Raw genomic sequence first — 19,493 nt, 5'->3', positions numbered from 1 at the left:
CGGATGGGTCGTGGCGGCCTTGCGGCGATTTTCGCCGCCTGAACAACGTCACCGCCAATGGCCGCTATCCCATCACACACATACAGGACTTTTCCATACGCCTGGCAGGTACCACTATTTTCTCTAAGATGGACCTGGTGCGCGGCTATCATCAGGTTCCCGTGCGCGCAGAGGACGTGCCCAAGACAGCAGTGATCACCCCATTTGGGCTTTTTGAGTTCATGCGCATGCCTTTTGGCTTGAAGGGGGCAGCGCAAACCTTTCAGAGGCTGATGGACTCGGTGTTGCGTGACCTTGCTTTCGTGTTCGTTTATCTCGACGACATATTAGTGGCCAGTCCGTCAGCTGAAGAGCACCTGGCGCACCTGAAACAGGTTTTCCGTCATCTGGACGAACACGGCCTGATAGTCAACCCGGCCAAGTGTCAGTTTGGACTGCCGGTGATTGACTTCTTGGGTCACCGCATTTCGCCGCAAGGCGCGTTCCCGTTGCCTTCTAAGGTGCAAGCGGTGGCGGAATTTCCTCGCCCAGTCTCTGTTAAGGCATTGCAGGAATTCTTAGGCATGGTGAATTTCTATAACCGTTTCCTCCCTCGCGTTGCCCACCTCCTTCAGCCACTTTACGAAGCCCTTCGGCTTAAGAAGGCTAACGACCCTGTCGACTGGACTCCCGAACGGGTCCAGGCCTTTGACGGAGCTAAGTGCGCCCTGGCTAACACTGCCCTCCTCGCCCATCCCACACCCACGGCGTCCATAGCTTTAAAAACCGATGCGTCTGACATAGCTGTGGGGGCTGTGGTTGAACAGCGTGTGGCGAATGCGTGGCAGCCACTCGCATTTTTTAGCCGCAAACTGCGAGATAGCGAGCGCAAGTACAGCGTTTTTGACCGGGAGTTGCTGGCACTGCACCTTGCAACCCGGCATTTCCGCTTCCTGCTGGAGGGTCGCCCATTCACGGCTTATGTGGATCATAAGCCGCTGACTTTTGCCATGTCCAGGGTGACTGAGCCATGGTCTGCTCGTCAACAGCGCCACCTAGCGGCGATCTCCGAGTTCACAACGGACATTCAGCATGTGGCTGGGAAATCCAACCCTGTTGCTGATTGTCTGTCGCGTGTGCTTGTGTGTCCTGTGCACCTCGGTGTGGATTTCTCCGCTATGGCTGCCGACCAGCCCAGCGACCTTGCCCTTAGGTCAACGCATACCGGTCTCAAGCGAGAGGACGCTGTGATGCAGGAAGGCAGTCCTGCCCTCCTCTGCGATGTCTTCACCGGCCGTCCCCGCCCCGTTGTTCCAGTGGCCTGGCGCCGTCGAGTTTTCGATTCGATTCACTCCCTCTCGCACCCTGGAGTTCGGGCGTCGGTGAAGTTGGTCGGTTCCAAGTTCGTTTGGCCTGGCCTCCGCAAGGACGTCAAGGGGTGGGCAGCTGCATGTGTAGCGTGCCAGCGCGCTAAGGTCCACCAGCACACTAAATCGCCCCTCGAACCGTTTCCGATCCCGGCCAGACGTTTCGACCACGTGCATGTGGACCTGGTGGGCCCTTTACCTTCTTCACAGGGTTTTACGCACCTGCTCACATTGGTAGATCGGACCACCAGGTGGCCAGAGGCTGTCCCTTTGTCCTCCACAACATCCTCGGATGTTGCACGCGCTTTTCTTTCCTCCTGGGTCGCCCGTTTCGGCGCTCCGTCAGATATCACCTCAGACAGGGCCCCCCAGTTCGTGTCAGAGCTCTGGTCGGCGCTTGCGCGATCCTTGGGTGTGCAGGTACACCGCACTACCGCGTATCACCCTCAGGCTAACGGGTTGTGTGAACGTTTTCACCGGTCGCTCAAGGCAGCGCTGCGCGCTGCGCTCTCGCATGGTAACTGGGTGGATCGTTTACCTTGGGTTATGCTCGGGTTGCATTCGGCTCCTAAGGAGGACCTCGATGCGTCACCCGCTGAGCTGGTGCTCGGTCAGCCGCTCCGCGTCCCTGAGGAATTTTTGCGTGGGAGTTCCGCTCCTCGACCCCGTCCGGCCGTTTATCCTTTTTTGTCCGACAGCACTCGGGTTCCAGGCCCCGTTCACCACTGTTTTCCGCGGCCGTTCGTGCCTGCGGAGCTCATGTCGGCTCGTTTTGTTTTTGTACGGCATGATGCTCCCCGCTCGCCCCTCCAACCCCCATACGATGGCCCATTTCGGGTTCTTGAGACGGGTCCTAAGGGTTTTGTGCTAGATATGGGTGGGCGTAGGGAGCGTGTCACGCTTGATAGGCTTAAACCGGCGCACAGGGTGGCAGGCGAAGTTGTGTTTCCGGCCCAGGTTCCCCGTCGGGGTCGTCTTCCTTCCAGGACCCCGGCAGTGTCTTCACGGGTTCAGCGTTCTGCTTCTCAGCCGGCTTTGGACTGTGTTTCACCTACTGTTTCGGCTGAGGGACAGCGCAGCCGTTATGGCAGGCTGCTTAAGCCTCCAGTGAGACACTAATTTTCTTTCCAGGAGTCCCTTCTGGGTGTTCGGGGGGGGGGGTGTGGCGGATGTAATATTTGCTAGTAATATTTGATTTGCTAATGTCCCTTACGGCTTTCCGTAGCGCCACAACAAAGTCACGTGATGTACGTAACAACGTCAGTCGGAATCCGGTCGGTGAATAAACACCCAGCACGAGAGAAGTCGTCCTTGCTTTATTAATGTTATAAGTTAACATAGCCAGAGGGCACAGATCATTACATGGTGTCAGAGTAGCGGAGTTTAAATACCCAAATTGGATTCGTACGGCGTTCCAGCTCCACGGATGGACTGGGAATCGGCGAACTTACCTGAAGCATGGAGACGATTTCGACAAACAACGGAGCTAATGTTCAAGGGCCCCCTGCGCGGGAAGAACGAAGAGGAGAAATGCAGCTACCTCCTGCTCTGGATAGGGGAAAAAGGGCGCGATGTGCACAACACTTGAACACTCAGCGGAGAACAAGCCAAGAAGCTAGAAACGTACTACGATAAGTACACTGAGTACATCACCCCCAAAGCAAACCCGATTTATGCCAGATATAAATTTCATGAAAAGATGCAGGGAGAGAGTGAATCCTTCGAACAATTTGTAACTGAGCTAAAGCTCCTAGTCAAAGACTGTGGCTACCCAAATGCCGACGAGATGGTCAGGGACCGCATCGTGTTTGCCACCAACTCACCCAGAGTGAGAGAAAAGCTACTTAGCCAGGGAGCTGAGCTAACGCTAGAGAAAGCCATAGATGTAGCCCGCTCACACGAGCTAGCAAAGCAACAGCTAAAGTTTATGGGCCAGGGCAGCACACATGAAACGGTGCACGCAATAGGCAGAAAGACTTACAAACCGAACGCACCCAAAGCAGCTAACGCTAACTTCAGACAAAGGGAGGGTAACGTTAGCACCGCCGCCAGGGCGTATAGCTATTGTGGAGGGCTACACGGCGCTAAAGCCACTTGCCCAGCTAAGGGTAAACAATGCATTAAATGCAAGAAGCTCAATCATTTTGCTAAAGTATGCAAGTCTAGCTCCCAGGGACAGACAAAGTACTACCGCGGCACAGTACATGCCGTCGGAGAGAACCCAGAAGAGTACACCACTGACAGAGAGCAGGAAGAGCTGTACTTCGACAACATTACAGTGGAGAGCACCGCTGTGGGAGAACAGACAGAGCTGTACATAGACTGCATCTCAATAGAGAACAACGGAAAAAGCAACGAGCAGGCTTACGTAGAGGTTGGAATTGGCACACCTCCACAGAAGGTAAAGTTTAAACTAGACACTGGGGCACAGGCCAATACTATTCCCACCAACCTGTTCCAGGCGCTGTTCAAAAATGTGACACTGAAACCAGCAATACACAGACTCACTGAATATGGAGGAGGCGCGCTGAGCGTGAAAGGCACATGCAAACTCAAATGTAAGTACAGAGACAATGCAATGATGCTGGACTTTTACGTCATTGACACAAACGCCCCACCAGTCATGGCAATGAAAACATGCCGTGACCTAAATTTGATAAAAATAGTGATGGCTGTGAGCGAGGAAAACAATGTCACATCACAGCGCATAATGGATGAGTATGCAGATGTTTTCCAGGGAATAGGAGAGTTCCCAGGCGAGTGCACCTTCCGCGTCACACCAGATGCAACGCCGATCGTCTGCCCGCCACGCAGAATCCCCATCGCCCTACGCAGCAAACTGAGGGACGAGCTTGACAGCATGGAGAAAGGCGGCATAATCTGTAAGGTAAAAGAACACACAGAATGGGGGAATGCACTCGTCATTGTTGAGAAGCCAAAGACAGGCAAACTTAGAGTGTGTTCAGACCCCAGAGCTCTTAACAAAGTGATACAACGACCTCACTACCCCCTCCCCACGCTGGAGGATGCCACCACAAAGCTCGCTGGAGCTGAGTACTTTAGCGTGTTAGACGCGCGGTCAGGCTATTGGGCCATCAAACTGAGCGCTGAATCCTCAATGTTGACGGCATTTAACACAGTGTTTGGCAGGTATCGTTTCCTCAGACTGCCATTCGGAATCGTGTCCGCTCAAGACGAGTTCCAGAGACGCGTGGATGAAACATATGAAGGATTGGACGGTGTGACGGCCATGGTGGACGACATACTAGTGTTCGGCAAGACTAAAGAGGAACATGACCAGCGTCTCAGAGCGATGCTGAAGCGCACAAGGGAGCGAGGGGTGAGGCTCAACCCCGACAAGTGTCACATATGCGTGTCCGAGGTACGCTACTTCGGCCACACGCTCTCACACGAAGGCATCAAACCAGACCCACACAAGGTGAAGGCGGTCAAGGACGTGCAACCCCCACAGAACAAAGCAGAGCTGGAGACAGTCCTCGGCATGATCAACTACCTCGCCAGATTCGCTCCACACCTCTCACAGATAAACTCACCCCTCAGACAGCTTCTGAAACAGGACAGTGAGTTTGTGTGGGATGCAGTCCACGACAAGGCGTTCCAAGAGATGAAGAATCTCATTACATAGCACCCAGGTCCAGTACTCTCATATTTCGACCCGCAGAAAGAGCTGCGACTCCAAGTGGATGCATCCGAAAGTGGCCTTGGGGCTGTCATGCTCCAAGATGGCAAACCAATTGCCTATGCGTCCAAGTCACTCAACAGCACTGAAGAAAACTACGCACAGATAGAGAAGGAGCTCTACGCTGTGGTCTTCGGCTGCAAGAGGTTCCACGAGTACATGTACGGACGAAAAGTGATTGTGGAGTCAGACCACAAGCCTCTGGAGGCAATACTAAAAAAGCCACTGGCAGCAGCACCACCCCGGCTGCAACGGATGATCCTGGCGCTCCAAAAATACGACATCCAAATCATCCACCGCCCCGGTAAGGACATACCGGTGGCCGACACACTGTCACGCAAGTCAATAGAACACCACGACAGTGACCTACAGGAAGGGATGGAGGCCCAAGTGCACACAGTCCTCAGCAACATCCCTGTGAGCGACACAAGACTCACAGAAATCAAGCAGGAAACAGCGCAAGATCCACAGCTCACCGCACTCAGACGAGCCACACTCACTGGCTGGCCAGACACAAAGAAAAAGTGCCCGCCCAGCATCCAGGAATACTGGAACCACAGAGCAGAAATCTCAGAAATGGACGGTATCCTGTTCAAAGGTGAGAGAATCATTGTCCCCCAAAAGCTTCGCAAGGACATGATACAGCGTATCCATGCCAGCCACCTTGGCGTGGAAAAAAGCAAATGCCGAGCAAGAGACTTACTGTTCTGGCCTGGCATGGGGAAACAGATCGAGGACGCGGTAGCAGACTGCAGCATATGCCAAGAACGGCGCAGCGCAAATGCAAAGGAACCAATGATGTCACACGCCATACCCGAGCGGCCGTGGCAAGTGCTAGGCACAGACCTATTCACATGGAACTCACAGGACTTCATAGTCACTGTGGACTACTACTCCAGATTCTTCGAGCTAGAGAGACTTTACAGCTGCACCTCATCTGCCGTCATCATGAAGCTGAAAGCAGCAATGGCTCGACACGGAATCCCCGAGACTATCATCAGCGACAACGGTCCGTGCTACAGCTCTGGTGAGTTCCGCAACTTCTCACAGACATGGGGTTTCTCACACACCACCACAAGCCCCCACTACCCACAGAGCAACGGCCTCTCCGTGAAGACTGTCCAGACGGCCAAACGCATCCTGGACAAAGCCAAAGCTGAGAACAAAGACCCCTACATGAGCTTACTGGAGTATCGCAACACACCGGTGGACAACCTGAAATCACCGGCACAGCTACTGATGAGTCGGAGGCTGCGGTCCATTCTCCCATCAACAGCAAAACACCTGCAGCCACAGATCGCCAGTCAGGAGGATGTTCACGAAAGGAGAGAGGTATGTCAACAGCGCCAGCAGGCGTACTACAACCGAACAGCCAAACCTCTGCCCCACCTGCCCGCAGGCACACCAATCCGCTTCCGGCAGGAGGATGGATCCTGGAGACCTGCAACTGTGGAAAGACCAGCGAACACAGACAGGAGCTACCACATCCAAACCAAAGAAGGTCAGATCTACCGACGCAACCGTCAACACCTGCGACAAAGCAGAGTGAACACTCACACTACACACACACACACTTCACAGCAGACTGTTACCAGCGCTAACAACAACACACAAGCTCATCAGCAAGAGCATGCTGAACCTCCAGATACGAACAATCAGCGACAACCAGACACACAGCCTGGTTACACCACGAGGTCAGGTCGCACGATCAAACCAAGACAAATCCTTGACTTATGAATGTTAAAAAAAGAGAGAATTTTACACCAACCTGTACTATACCTGCTATGTTTTGAAAAGAAATATTTACAGCGTTCACTTACCTTGTGTACCTACCTGCTGTTTGCAGTTACCAGTAATGAAATGAAAAAAAGATGAAATGTTATTACGGTTTCACATTTAGACAGTGAAGGAAATGTTTTACACTGCTTTGTTGCAGTCCAGTTATATAAGAGTTCCACTTTCATATTCTTTCTTATTAAGATTGTATTCGCTTATAAACGTGCTCAACGTGGTCTGTATCTCTGCAGAGAAAGCAGCACTTTTCAGAAAAAGGGAGATGTAATATTTGCTAGTAATATTTGATTTGCTAATGTCCCTTACGGCTTTCCGTAGCGCCACAACAAAGTCACGTGATGTACATAACAACGTCAGTCGGAATCCGGTCGGTGAATAAACACCCAGCACGAGAGAAGTCGTCCTTGCTTTATTAATGTTATAAGTTAACATAGCCAGAGGGCACAGATCATTACAGCGGACACTAGGGGCTATGCCTCTCACCCAGCAGGACTGTGAGCTGGGGGCGTGGTTTACGTTCCCGGGCTCGCCGGTGCAGGGTTGTTCCTGCTGCAGTTGCTTTTTTGGAGTTGAGGAATAAACATCAAACTCGCCTTGGTCTCCTGTGTTTTTCCTCATCCTGCCACAATATTATAGTTGGAGGGGATCTGAATTTAGTCCAGGATGATTTCTTTGATAAATATCCTCTTAAACATTCTGCAAGTCATCCTAATTCCATATTTACTAACTTTTGTAATGAACAAAAATCTGATTGATGCATGGCGATATTTAAATCCAGGAATATTTAGATACTCATGGTTCAGCCCAAATTCAAATTTAAAATCTAGAATTGACTATTGGTTAATTGCAAGCCACTTGCTGTGCTATGATATCAACTCTGATATCTCGGCTGCTCCACTTACTGATCACAGCATTATTTCTCTACATGTTAAACCTAAAAACAGGAGTACTTATTCTCACAAATATTGGAAATTTAACTCCAGTCTAAATAAAAATTCTAATTACTGTAGAAAAATTAAACTATCGATTCAAGTGATCATAAACTCTGAAGAACTAACAACGCCTGTCAAGAAATGGGAGTTCCTAAAATATAAAATACGCCAACTCACCATCTCATTCAGTAAAAAAATTAAAAAAGATCTTGAAAGAAAAGAACTATATATAATTAAACAGCTTAATGTTTACTGCAATAAACCTAATCCCACTGAAGACGATAAACAGAAAATGGATGAAATCTACACGCAGAAAGCAAAAGGAGCCTTTATTAGGTCTAGAGCTAAATGGATAGAGGAGGGTGAAAAAAACTCAGCATATTTCTGTAACCTTGAAAAAAGAAGGCAGGAAAAAAATAACATTAAATCCTTGATAATTGATGATATAGAAACCACAGATGAAAAATTAATCTCCTCGGAAATCCTTAAATTCTATAGCCAGCTTTACAGCTCTAAATTTTCTAATGAGGATTGTCATGCATTCTTAAAGGATATAGCAAGTTATATTCCCAAAATTGAAGATGGTTTCAAACAAACTTGCGATCATCAAATAACAATTGCAGAACTTGATGCAGTTATTAGTCACTTGTCTTTAAATAAAGCCCCTGGGTCAGACGGCCTCACAGCTGACTTCTACAGACATTTCTGGGAAGATATTAGAGAACTACTACATCAAGTTTTCATGGAAATATTTGAAACTTGCACACTTCCGCCTACAATGAAACAAGGGATTATCATTTCAATTCCAAAACCTGGAAAAGACCCCAGAATTATAGATAATAAAAGGCCCATCACTCTTAGAAACTCAGACTACAAACTCCTAACCTACATTTTCACTACTCGTCTTCAAACAGGAATTTCGAATCTTATTGCAGAAACACAATCAGGTTTTCTAAAAGGAAGATCAATCCACAACAATATAAGGCTGGTAATGGACATTATTGAATTACTACTACTTTCGGCTGCTCCCGTTAGGGGTCGCCACAGCGGATCATCCATGGACATTATTGAATACAGAAACCAAATTGAAGATGATGGGTTTCTCCTGTTTTTAGATTTTTATAAAGCGTTTGACTCTGTGGAGCATCCATTTATCATCTTGGTACTTGAACATTTTGGATTTGGAGTTAATTTTAGGAATTTTGTCAGTGGTCTGTATCAGAATATTACCAGCTGTGTCATACTACCTGCTGGCACCACCCCCAGTTTTAATGTTAATGTAGGGATTCCTCATTGTCCGGTTTCTCCATATTTATTCATACTAGTTACAGAAATGTTAGCAATTTACCTCAAAAATTGTGATGACATTAAACAACTAAATGTATTAGGTACAGATATTATCAGCCAACTAGCAGATGACACGACAATTTTCTTAAAATATGGACACCAAATTCCAACAACTATTGAAAAAGTTGAAAAATTCTCTAAAGCTTCAGGATTAACACTAAATTTAAAAAAATTTGAACTATTGGCTGTACATGACATCCTACTAAAAGAAATCTGTAATATTCCTATTAAATCACAAATCAAATACCTGGGAAGTTTCCTTTCAAAAGACCAAAAACGAAGTCTGTCTTTTAATGTAGAAAATAAGTTAAAGGAATGTAAATCAAAGCTAAACATCTGGCTCCAAAGAGACCTATCAATTCTTGGCAAAATTTATTTAACTAAGATGGAATGCTTATTAAGGTGTATTTACCCAGCCTATTCTCACGCCATTCCAAAAAAAATTAATCAAATCAATCAATCAGATTAATCTAAATTTCATTTGGCGAAACAGACCACACTATATAAAGAAAAGCCATATGGTTAAAGAAGTAAAGGATGAAGGACTAAAAGTTCTTGATTATGATTGCCTTAATGGAACTTTAAAAATAAATTGGCTAAAATCTTGGATCAAACACAGTTGTTGTGGTTACACCGCCCCGAGCTGCCTCCCCGGCACGTTCAAGCCACTCCCCCAGCTCGGACGTGCCGGAAACATCCGAGCGCGAGCGCTGCACTGCACCAGGTGTTTGCCATCATCCATCAGGCACACCTGTGGCAATCAGGCAGCCTTCTACAAAAAGCCTCCCAGAACGTCTCTCAGTGCTTCGACGTACTGAACCCTGCGGTGAAGTTCTGATAAGGCCTCCAGCGTTCCTTGCTTTCGGTTTATTCCCCAGTGTCTTATCTTCGTGTCTCTGTTCCTCCCAAGACTCTCCCTCCGCGATTTCCACGGCTCCCCGCGTCTCCCTCGTCCCCAGCGACCTTCACGTTTCTCCCCGGACCTCTCCTGCGATCTCCCCCCTTGTCCCTCTACCTGGACCCCTCCTTTCGGACTCGACTTCTCGGACCTGGACTTTCTCGGACAACCCCTCTTGGATCACGGACTGGACTTTCTCGCCAGGTGCACGCACATTTCTTCAACACCTCCTGGTCATTTACATACCGCACCACACATTGGCTAAAAACACTCACACATAGTTATACACGCAAACCACGGGACACCACACATAGTTTATTCACACATCCCACTAACAGAACGCCTTTTTCACCATACATTTCCCTCCCACAATAAAACCCCCCTTTGTAGACTTAGAAGTCATCTCGTGTCTGTCTGTCTTGGGTTTCGCCACACGGGTCAGGTTCTGGTGCGCGAGCATAACAGAACGTCGAAGCCATTATGGACCCAGGCAAACCCAAGGAGCGGACGGTCCCTGTGACGCCCCAGAGCTCCGTCCCCCTAGAGGCAGTAGTAAGAAGTCACAGTTGCCAACTTGCCTCTCTCTGCTCAGAGCTTACTACTGCCTTCACCCGTGTCACCGGAGAGATCAGCGATCTTCAGTCCGGCTCCCAGGCCGCGACGAGCACGTTAGATGCCCTCACCGCGCAGATCGCTGCACTCTGTAATGAATGAAAGGTCACGTGTTTAACTTGACCTACTCACGGGTGTACGTGCAGTGCGTGTGACGTATACAGGAAGTTAGAAGCGCATGTTATGAAGGTTGTATGTCGGATGAACGCTAGTAAAAGCTACACAGTTAAGAACCTACGAAGTCGGCTCGTTCTTGAATTATTCTTATGTCAGTAAGACAAGGCGTCTACGGACATTACATGGTGTCAGAATAGTCTGTGTATCGGAACACGAGCGGTCATGCCGAAGTTTAATCCGCCGAGTGAATTCAAGTTTGACTGCCCCGTCGAATGGCCAGAGTGGAAACAACGGTTTTCGCGCTTCAGGCTCGCGACAAAGCTGGATGAAGACGACGGGGAGATTCAAGTGAGTTCGCTGATTTATGCAATGGGAAGCGAGGCTGAAAAGATATTCAGCTCGTTTGACTTCGCGGCGGAGGGTGATAAAGTGGACTATGATATCGTACTGAAAAGGTTCGACGGCTACTTTATTCCCCGCCGTAACATCATACATGAGAGGGCGTGCTTCTATCAACGTAGCCAGCAGCCAGGAGAGACAGCGGAGATGTACATCCGGACATTGTATGAGCTGTCTGAACACTGTGAGTTTGGGGACAAGAGGGATGAACATATCAGAGATCGTCTGGTAGTGGGCATAAAAGATAAGGTGCTCTCCCGTCAGTTCCAGCTCACAGCGGACCTTACTCTGGTGAAAGTCATTGAACAAGTGCGCCAGGTGGAGGCAATAACAAGGCAGCTCAGCCTCCAAGTTAACCAACCAGAGGCCCAGCTGGCTAACGTCAATGTTGTCCGACGGCGGGACGGAAGCCAAAACAAAAAGGGCGGACAGCGTCATGGTGGCGGCAGTCCTGCAACCAACAAAGTAGATGAATGCGGGAGGTGCGGCAAGACGCAGCACACCGATGAGCGGAAGTGTCCGGCAACGAACAGTAAGTGCAACAAGTGTCATAAAAAGGGACATTGGGAGCGTGTATGTCACTCTAAAGCGGTGAGAGAAGTCACTGAAGAGGTTAAACAGCTGTACTTTCTGGGAGAAGTTGGCAAAGAGAGCAGTCAGGAAGATTGGACTGTTTAACAATAAGTGATGTACCAATAACCTTTAAAATTGACACGGGGGCTGACGCTACTGTTATCAACCAAGGGACATTTAAAAAGCTGAAGCCAAACATAAAACTGGGACCTCCTGACACATGCTTCATAAGCCCAGGTGGAAACATCAGCTGCATAGGACAGTTTCAAGCCACAACCAACTACAAGGAGAAACAATACTCCTTTCCAGTGTATGTGATCAAGGGGAGAGGCAGCTGTCTGCTGAGTCGTCCAGAGGCAGTGGAGATGGGTCTAGTGAAGCGGATGAATGAGGTCAGTGGAGTTTTCGGTTCAAGTGGACTGCTGAAAACAGACCCAGTGAAAATAGCTCTGGTGGAGGGTGCCCAGCCATACGCGGTGCATACAGCCAGACGGATACCGCTGCCACTTGTACCACTGGTTAAGAAAGAACTGCAGCGCATGGAAAATGAGGGCATTATTGAAAAAGTGACTCAGCCCACAGAATGGTGCGCCGCTATGGTGCCGGTGCTGAAACCGAACAAGAAAGAGGTTCGCTGCTGCGCTGACCTCAGGAGGCTGAATCGAGCGGTGAAACGTGAGAAATACGTGCTGCCCACTATGGAGGAAATAATGCCAAGGCTCGCAGGGTCAAAGTTCTTCACAACGTTGGATGCAGCAAGTGGGTTTTACCAGATCCCCTTGCATGAAGACAGCAGGGGGCTCACCACTTTCATCACCCCATTTGGGAGGTATGCTTTCTGCCGCCTTCCATTTGGTATAACGAGTGCTCCAGAGATTTTCCAGAGAAAGATGGCGGAAACTCTGACCGGGCTAGAGGGCACAGAGGTGTACATGGATGACATCCTTATACATGGAGAGACTGAGGAAATCCATGACCGGCGCCTAGCAGAGGCGCTGGGGGTCATTGAAACAGCAGGTCTCAAACTGAACCAAGCGAAATGCAAGTTCAAACAGAAACAAGTCCGCTTCCTTGGTCATATCATCAACGAGGCAGGCATCAGACCTGACCCGGACAAAGTGGCCGGAATAGAGAACTTTCCTCAGCCCCAGAACGTGACGGAACTCAAGAGGTTCCTCGGGATGGTGAACTATTTGGCAAAATACGTCCCAGAGCTGTCCACTGTAGGTCAGCCGCTTTATGGACTGCTTAAAGCAACGACAGAGTGGCTGTGGGGACCTGCACAGAACACAGCATTCCAAGACCTTAAAGCAGCACTCGCCACCGCCCCGATACTCACCTTTTATGACGTCACTAAGGCTACGGTGGTGTCAGCAGATGCCAGCAGCTACGGGCTGGGAGGCGTTCTGCTCCAGCAGCACGGGGAACACTGGAAGCCCGTGGCCTACTGCTCCCGACGGCTGAGTGACGCAGAGACAAGGTACGCACAGATCGAGAAAGAGTGCTTAGCCAGCGTCTGGGCATGTGAAAGGTTCGAGAAGTACTTGTTTGGGCTTGACAATTTCAGACTTGTCACCGATCATAAACCACTAGTGCCTCTCATGAACAGCAAAGACTTGGATAATGTGCCCATTAGGTGCCAGAGACTGTTAATGAGGCTGATGCGTTTCAATGCAGTGGCTGAATACGCACCAGGCAAAACTTTAGCTGTGGCTGATGCACTCTCCAGAGGCCCAGAGCAGTGCTACGGAGATGGTGCTTCTCATGATGATGTTGCAGCGCACATTGATGCCATCGTGTGCCAGGTGCCTGCCACACCTCAAAGGATGCAGGAGATAAAACAGAGCACGGATGGGGATCTGCAGCTCCAGACAGTGTTGGGCTTCATCAGACACGGCTGGCCTGAGTATGTCGATAAAGTGCCGGAGACAGTCAGAGACTTTTATCAGGTGAGAGGGGAGTTATCTGAGGTAGATGGTTTAGTCATCAGAGGCAGTCGTATCGTCATTCCCACAGAGATGAGGGAGGTGATCTTAGACAGAATACACGACGGGCACCAGGGGATAGTTAAGTGCAGAGAGAGAGCTAGCCAGTCAGTGTGGTGGCCCAAAATGACAGAGCACATTACAACAAAGATACAGCAATGTCAATTCTGCAGAGAACACAAGAACACACAGAGAAAAGAGCCTTTAATGTCAAGTGAGCTCCCATCCAGACCATGGCAGAAAGTTGGCATAGACCTGTGTGAGTACAAAAAGCAAAACTACTTGATAGTGTCTGACTATTATTCCAGGTTTTTGGAGATCCTAAATCTACCAACAACTACTAGCAGTCAGGTTGTAGCTAGGCTGAAGGCTACATTTGCACGTTTTGGTATCCCTGAAATTGTAGTTAGTGATAATGGGCCACAGCTAGTTTCAGAAGAGATGAGGAGGTTCAGTGAGGATTATGATTTCATCCATGTGACTTCAAGCCCACACTACCCCCAGAGTAATGGACAGGCAGAGAGGGCTGTTCAGATAGCCAAAAGCATATTAAGGCAGGAAGACCCTCTCCTCGCCCTGTTGACATACAGAGCTACACCCTCTTCTTCCACTGGAGCCAGTCCAGCGGAATTGCTCATGGGTAGGAGACTCAGAACCACCTTACCCACATTGCAGCATAACCTGAAACCGGCCTGGCCTAAAGAGGAACTGATCAAAACCGCTGACGCCGCAGCCAAATCGAGGCAGGCTTTCTACTACAACCGCAGGAACGGCGAGCGGACACTGCGCCCACTGAACTCGGGTGACGCAGTACTCACCAAACCTGATGGACAGAAAACATGGACAATGCCAGCAGTTGTTCACAGTCAGAGCTCCACTCCCAGATCCTACATAGTGGAGACAGCTCAAGGTGAACATTACAGAAGGAACAGGCGCCACCTGTTGGCCACACCTAAAACACTCACCTTTGTCAGCAGGGATCCTGACCATGTCACTCCAGGGGAGAGTGGAAACACGGATGAGTCCCGAGCAGCAGAAATGCCAACTTCCACACCATATGTTACTCGCTCTGGCAGGGTGAGCAAGCCTGCAATCCGGCTGGATTTGTGAGGCGTATGGACTTGTGTACTGTGGGAGATTTTTTTATTTTTTTGTGAAAAGGGGGGTGATATACAGGTTAAAATTGTTGGCAGTAAATGTTCAGAGAAATGTTTAGAAAATAATCTTAGAGGGGGAGATGTAATGAATGAAAGGTCACGTGTTTAACTTGACCTACTCACGGGTGTACGTGCAGTGCGTGTGACGTATACAGGAAGTTAGAAGCGCATGTTATGAAGGTTGTATGTCGGATGAACGCTAGTAAAAGCTACACAGTTAAGAACCTACGAAGTCGGCTCGTTCTTGAATTATTCTTATGTCAGTAAGACAAGGCGTCTACGGACATTACACTCTCCACAGCGGTCTCCAGGATGAGCGACCACCCTGCCCTGGCCTCGGTCTCTGCCCCCAGCTCGGCCTCCTGTTTCCCCGTTCCTGGTCCCGACGTTCCCCCTCCGAGTCAACCCCCACTGGACCCCCGGTGCGAGCCTAACCTCCCCTGCCCCAAGGCCTTCGGTGGGGAATTCGAGCTGTGCAGGGGTTTCCTTGGTCAGTGTGAGCTCCTGTTCAAACACCAGCCAGCTAGGTATAGGACAGGAGAGACCAAGGTAGCCCTTATGTCCCTCCTCACCGGCAAAGCCCTCAGCTGGGCCATAGCGGCGGTAAGCCATACCGAGCAGCTCGCCTCGGACTATGGTGCCTTCCGCCGCGAGTTCGACCAACCAGCTGACGGGCAGGACGCTGCCGGCCGCCTCCGTTCCATCCAACAGGGAGCCAGGTCGGTGGCAGAGTATTCCCTGGAGGTAAGGATACTCGCGGCAGACAGTGGGTGGGATGACACTGCGCTCAAGAGCGCGTACAGGAGGGGGCTGAGCGAGCCCATCAAAGATCTTATCGTTCGGGACCGCCCTGCCTCCTTCAACGAGCTCGTCACCCTCGCCCTCCAGATGGACGAACGGCTGCGGGAGCGGCGCCAGGAACGCGCCCCGCGCGCTGGCCCCTCCCATAGACCAACCCCCGTCCGTCCTACCGGTGCCTTCCCTGGGTCAGCGTCCCGTGGGCTCTCTCCACCCTCACACTCCCCCTCACAACCCTGGGTGGCTTCTGGATCCAGGCCGGAGGAGGAGCCCATGCAGTTGGGTCGGTCACGGCTCCCGCTGGAAGTTAGGGAGCAGAGGATGCATGGCCACCTCTGCCTCTACTGCGGGAGGTCGGGCCACTATATCAAGGCCTGCCCGACTCGCCCAAAAAGACCCGGCTCACTAATGAGGGGTGTCCTAGTGAGTCTGACGACCCTGCCCCAGCCCAAGAAGGAGCACAACCACCTTTTTCCGGTCACTCTCACCTGGGGTAACCGCTCACTGTCTGTTGGTGCACTCCTGGATTCGGGGGCGGACGAGTGTTTGATGGACACCTCGCTGGCCCGGCAGGCCGGCATTCCACTCGTCCCCCAAGACACACCCCTCACAGCCCAAGCCCTAGATGGACGTTCACTTGGTAAAATCACACACAGCACTGCTTCCCTCACCCTCACTCTTTCGGGTAATCACGTGGAAGCTATCCGTTTCTTGGTTTTGCGCGCCCCTGGTGTTAGGAAGACCGTGGTTGGAACGGCACGATCCCTACATCTCTTGGTCTACTGGGCGGATTTTGGGTTGGAGCGTTGCGTGTCATGCCAACTGCCTTCGCTCCGCCCACTCCCCGTCCAGCGGCCTCAGACCCGTGCCTCCTCCCACGGATCTCCCTGGTGTTCCTTCCATTTATCACGATTTAGCCCCTGTATTTAGTAAAGAGAGTGCACTTTCCCTCCCCCCTCACCGTCCCTATGATTGTGCCATAGATCTCTTTCCCGGGGCCGCCCTTCCCACCGGTCGGTTGTATAACCTCTCCGTCCTTGAGAAGGAGGCTATGCGCAATTATATCAGAGTCCCTGGCCTCAGGAATCATAAGGCCCTCGTCTTCCCCGGTGGCGGCGGGCTTCTTTTTTGTGGCAAAGAAGGAGGGCTGCCTGAGGCCTTGCATAGATTATCGAATGTTAAATAATATCACGGTGAAAAATAAATACCCACTCCCCCTTATGAGTTCCACGTTCGAGCCACTCACTCACGCCACGGTGTTCACGAAGCTGGACCTGCGCAGCGCGTACCACCTGGTGCGCATCCGGGAAGGGGATGAATGGAAGACGGCCTTCAACACCCACCTAGGGCATTTCGAGTACCTCGTTATCAGGGGGTTCAGCCGTGTGGCCGCCCCCCTCACTGCACTCACCTCCAACCTCCGCCCCTTCTCCTGGACCTCGGAGGCGGAAGCCGCCTTCTTGGCCCTGAAGAGGCTGTTCACAACGGCTCCGGTGCTCGCCCACCCGGACCCGTGCAGACAGTTCATCGTGGAGGTGGACGCATCGGACACGGGCATCGGAGCCGTCCTCTCCCAGCGGTCGGAGGAGGACCAGAAGATCCACCCGTGCGCCTTCTTCTCCCGGCGTTTCAGTCCTGTGGAGAAGAATTATGACATCGGCAACAGGGAGTTGCTGGCCGTCCACGCCGCCCTAGAGGAGTGGAGACACTGGCTGGAGGGAGCAGGGCAGCCGTTCATCGTATGGTCCGATCACAAAAACCTGACCGACGTACGGACGGCTAAGAGGCTCAACCCCAGGCAGGCGCGCTGGGCTCTCTTCTTCAGCCGGTTCGACTTCACCCTCACCTACCGCCCGGGCACCAAGAACGTCAGGGCAGACGCCCTCTCCCGTCTGTTTCCCGAGGGGTACCCTGACGCCCCAGACACCATCCTTCCCCCGGCCCGGGTGGTGGGCGCCGTCACCTGGGCCATCGAATCAGTGGTGAGAAGGGCCCAGCGCGCCCAGCCCGACCCAGGCAATGGACCCCGGAACCGGCTATTTGTGCCTCCCTCTGTCCGGCCCCAGGTGCTGGAGTGGGGCCACTCCAGCCATCTTGCCTGCCACCCCGGTGTCTACCGAACGGCGGCCTTCATCCGCAGGGGTTTCTGGTGGCCCACCATGGAGGCAGACATCAGAGAGTTCGTGGCAGCCTGCACCACCTGCGCCCGCAGCAAGGCTCTCCATCGCCCTCCAGCAGGTCTCCTGCGCCCCCTTCCTGTCCCCGGCCGACCTTGGTCCCACATTGCCTTGGACTTTGTAACTGGCCTCCCCGTGTCCCAAGGCAATGACACCATCCTGACCATTGTCGACCGGTTTTCCAAGGCCGTCCATTTTGTTGCCATCACCAAACTCCCCTCTGCAGCCGAGACGGCGGACCTTCTCGTCTCCCACGTCGTCCGACCTCATGGGATTCCCCTGGACATTGTCTCTGACCGTGGTCCCCAGTTCACTTCGAAGGTATGGCAGGCCTTCTGTAAGGGGATTGGGGCCACGGTCAGCCTCTCCTCCGGGTATCACCCCCAGACCAATGGGCAGGCAGAGCGGGCCAATCAAGCCCTGGAGGCGGCTTTGCGTTACCACCAGCAACCCTGCCTCCTGGAGCAAGTACCTGCCCTGGGTGGAGTACTCGCTCAACTCCATGGAGAGTTCGGCTACCGGTTTGTCCCCCTTCGAGTGTTACCTGGGCTATCAACCCCCTCTGTACCCCCATCAGGAGTTGGAGGTAGCGGTCCCATCCACGAGGGCCCATCTCCGCCGATGCCGGCGCGTTTGGAAGACCGCCCGGGCCGCTCTGTTGCGAGCTACAGAGCGGGCCCGGCGCAGCGCCACCCGGCGGAGAGTGCCGGCCCCAGCTTATCGACCTGGCCAGAGGGTATGGCTCCTGGCCCGGGACCTGCCCCTCCCTACCCTCAACCGGAAGCTGGCTCCCCGCTACGTCGGTCCCTACACCATCGACCGCATCGTCAACCCTTCGGCGGTGCGTCTCCATCTCCCTACCTCACTCAAGATCCATCCCGTCTTCCATGTCTCGCGCCTCAAACCGGTAGCCACCAGCCCCCTGTCCAAGCTCCTCCACCCCCCAGGGTCCTCGACGGTGGTGACATGGTCTGGGATGTCTACCAGCTGCTCGCCGTACGCCGCCGGGGGCGTGGGTACCAGTACCTGGTGGACTGGGTTGGCTATGGGCCCGAGGACCGCAGCTGGGTTCCCCGGTCCTACCTGGCCGACCCCGCACTCCTGGAGGAGTTCTATCGGGCCCACCCCAACGCCATCGGACGGTCGCCCGGTGTCTCCCGTAGGAGGGGGGGGGGGGTCCTGTTGTGGTTACACCGCCCCGAGCTGCCTCCCCGGCACGTTCAAGCCTCTCCCCCAGCTCGGACGTGCCGGAAACATCCGAGCGCTCGGCTCGCGCTGTGAGACGAGCGCTGCACTGCACCAGGTGTTTGCTATCGTCCATCAGGCACACCTGTGGCAATCAGGCAGCCTTCTACAAAAAGCCTCCCAGAACGTCTCTCAGTGCTTCGACGTACTGAACCCTGCGGTGAAGTTCTGATAAGCCCTCCAGCATTCCTTGCTTTCTGTTTATTCCCCAGTGTCTTATCTTCGTGTCTCTGTTCCTCCCAAGACTCTCCCTCCGCGATTTCCACGGCTCCCCGCGTCTCCCTCGTCCCCAGCGACCTTCACGTTTCTCCCCGGACCTCTCCTGCGATCTCCCCCCTTGTCCCTCTACCTGGACCCCTCCTTTCGGACTCGACTTCCCGGATCTCGGACCTGGACTTTCTCGGACAACCCCT

This window comes from Lampris incognitus, chromosome 2 (genome assembly GCF_029633865.1).
Source record: "Lampris incognitus isolate fLamInc1 chromosome 2, fLamInc1.hap2, whole genome shotgun sequence".
Classification (NCBI taxonomy): domain Eukaryota; kingdom Metazoa; phylum Chordata; class Actinopteri; order Lampriformes; family Lampridae; genus Lampris; species Lampris incognitus.
Note: the sequence above shows the minus strand (reverse complement) of the source record.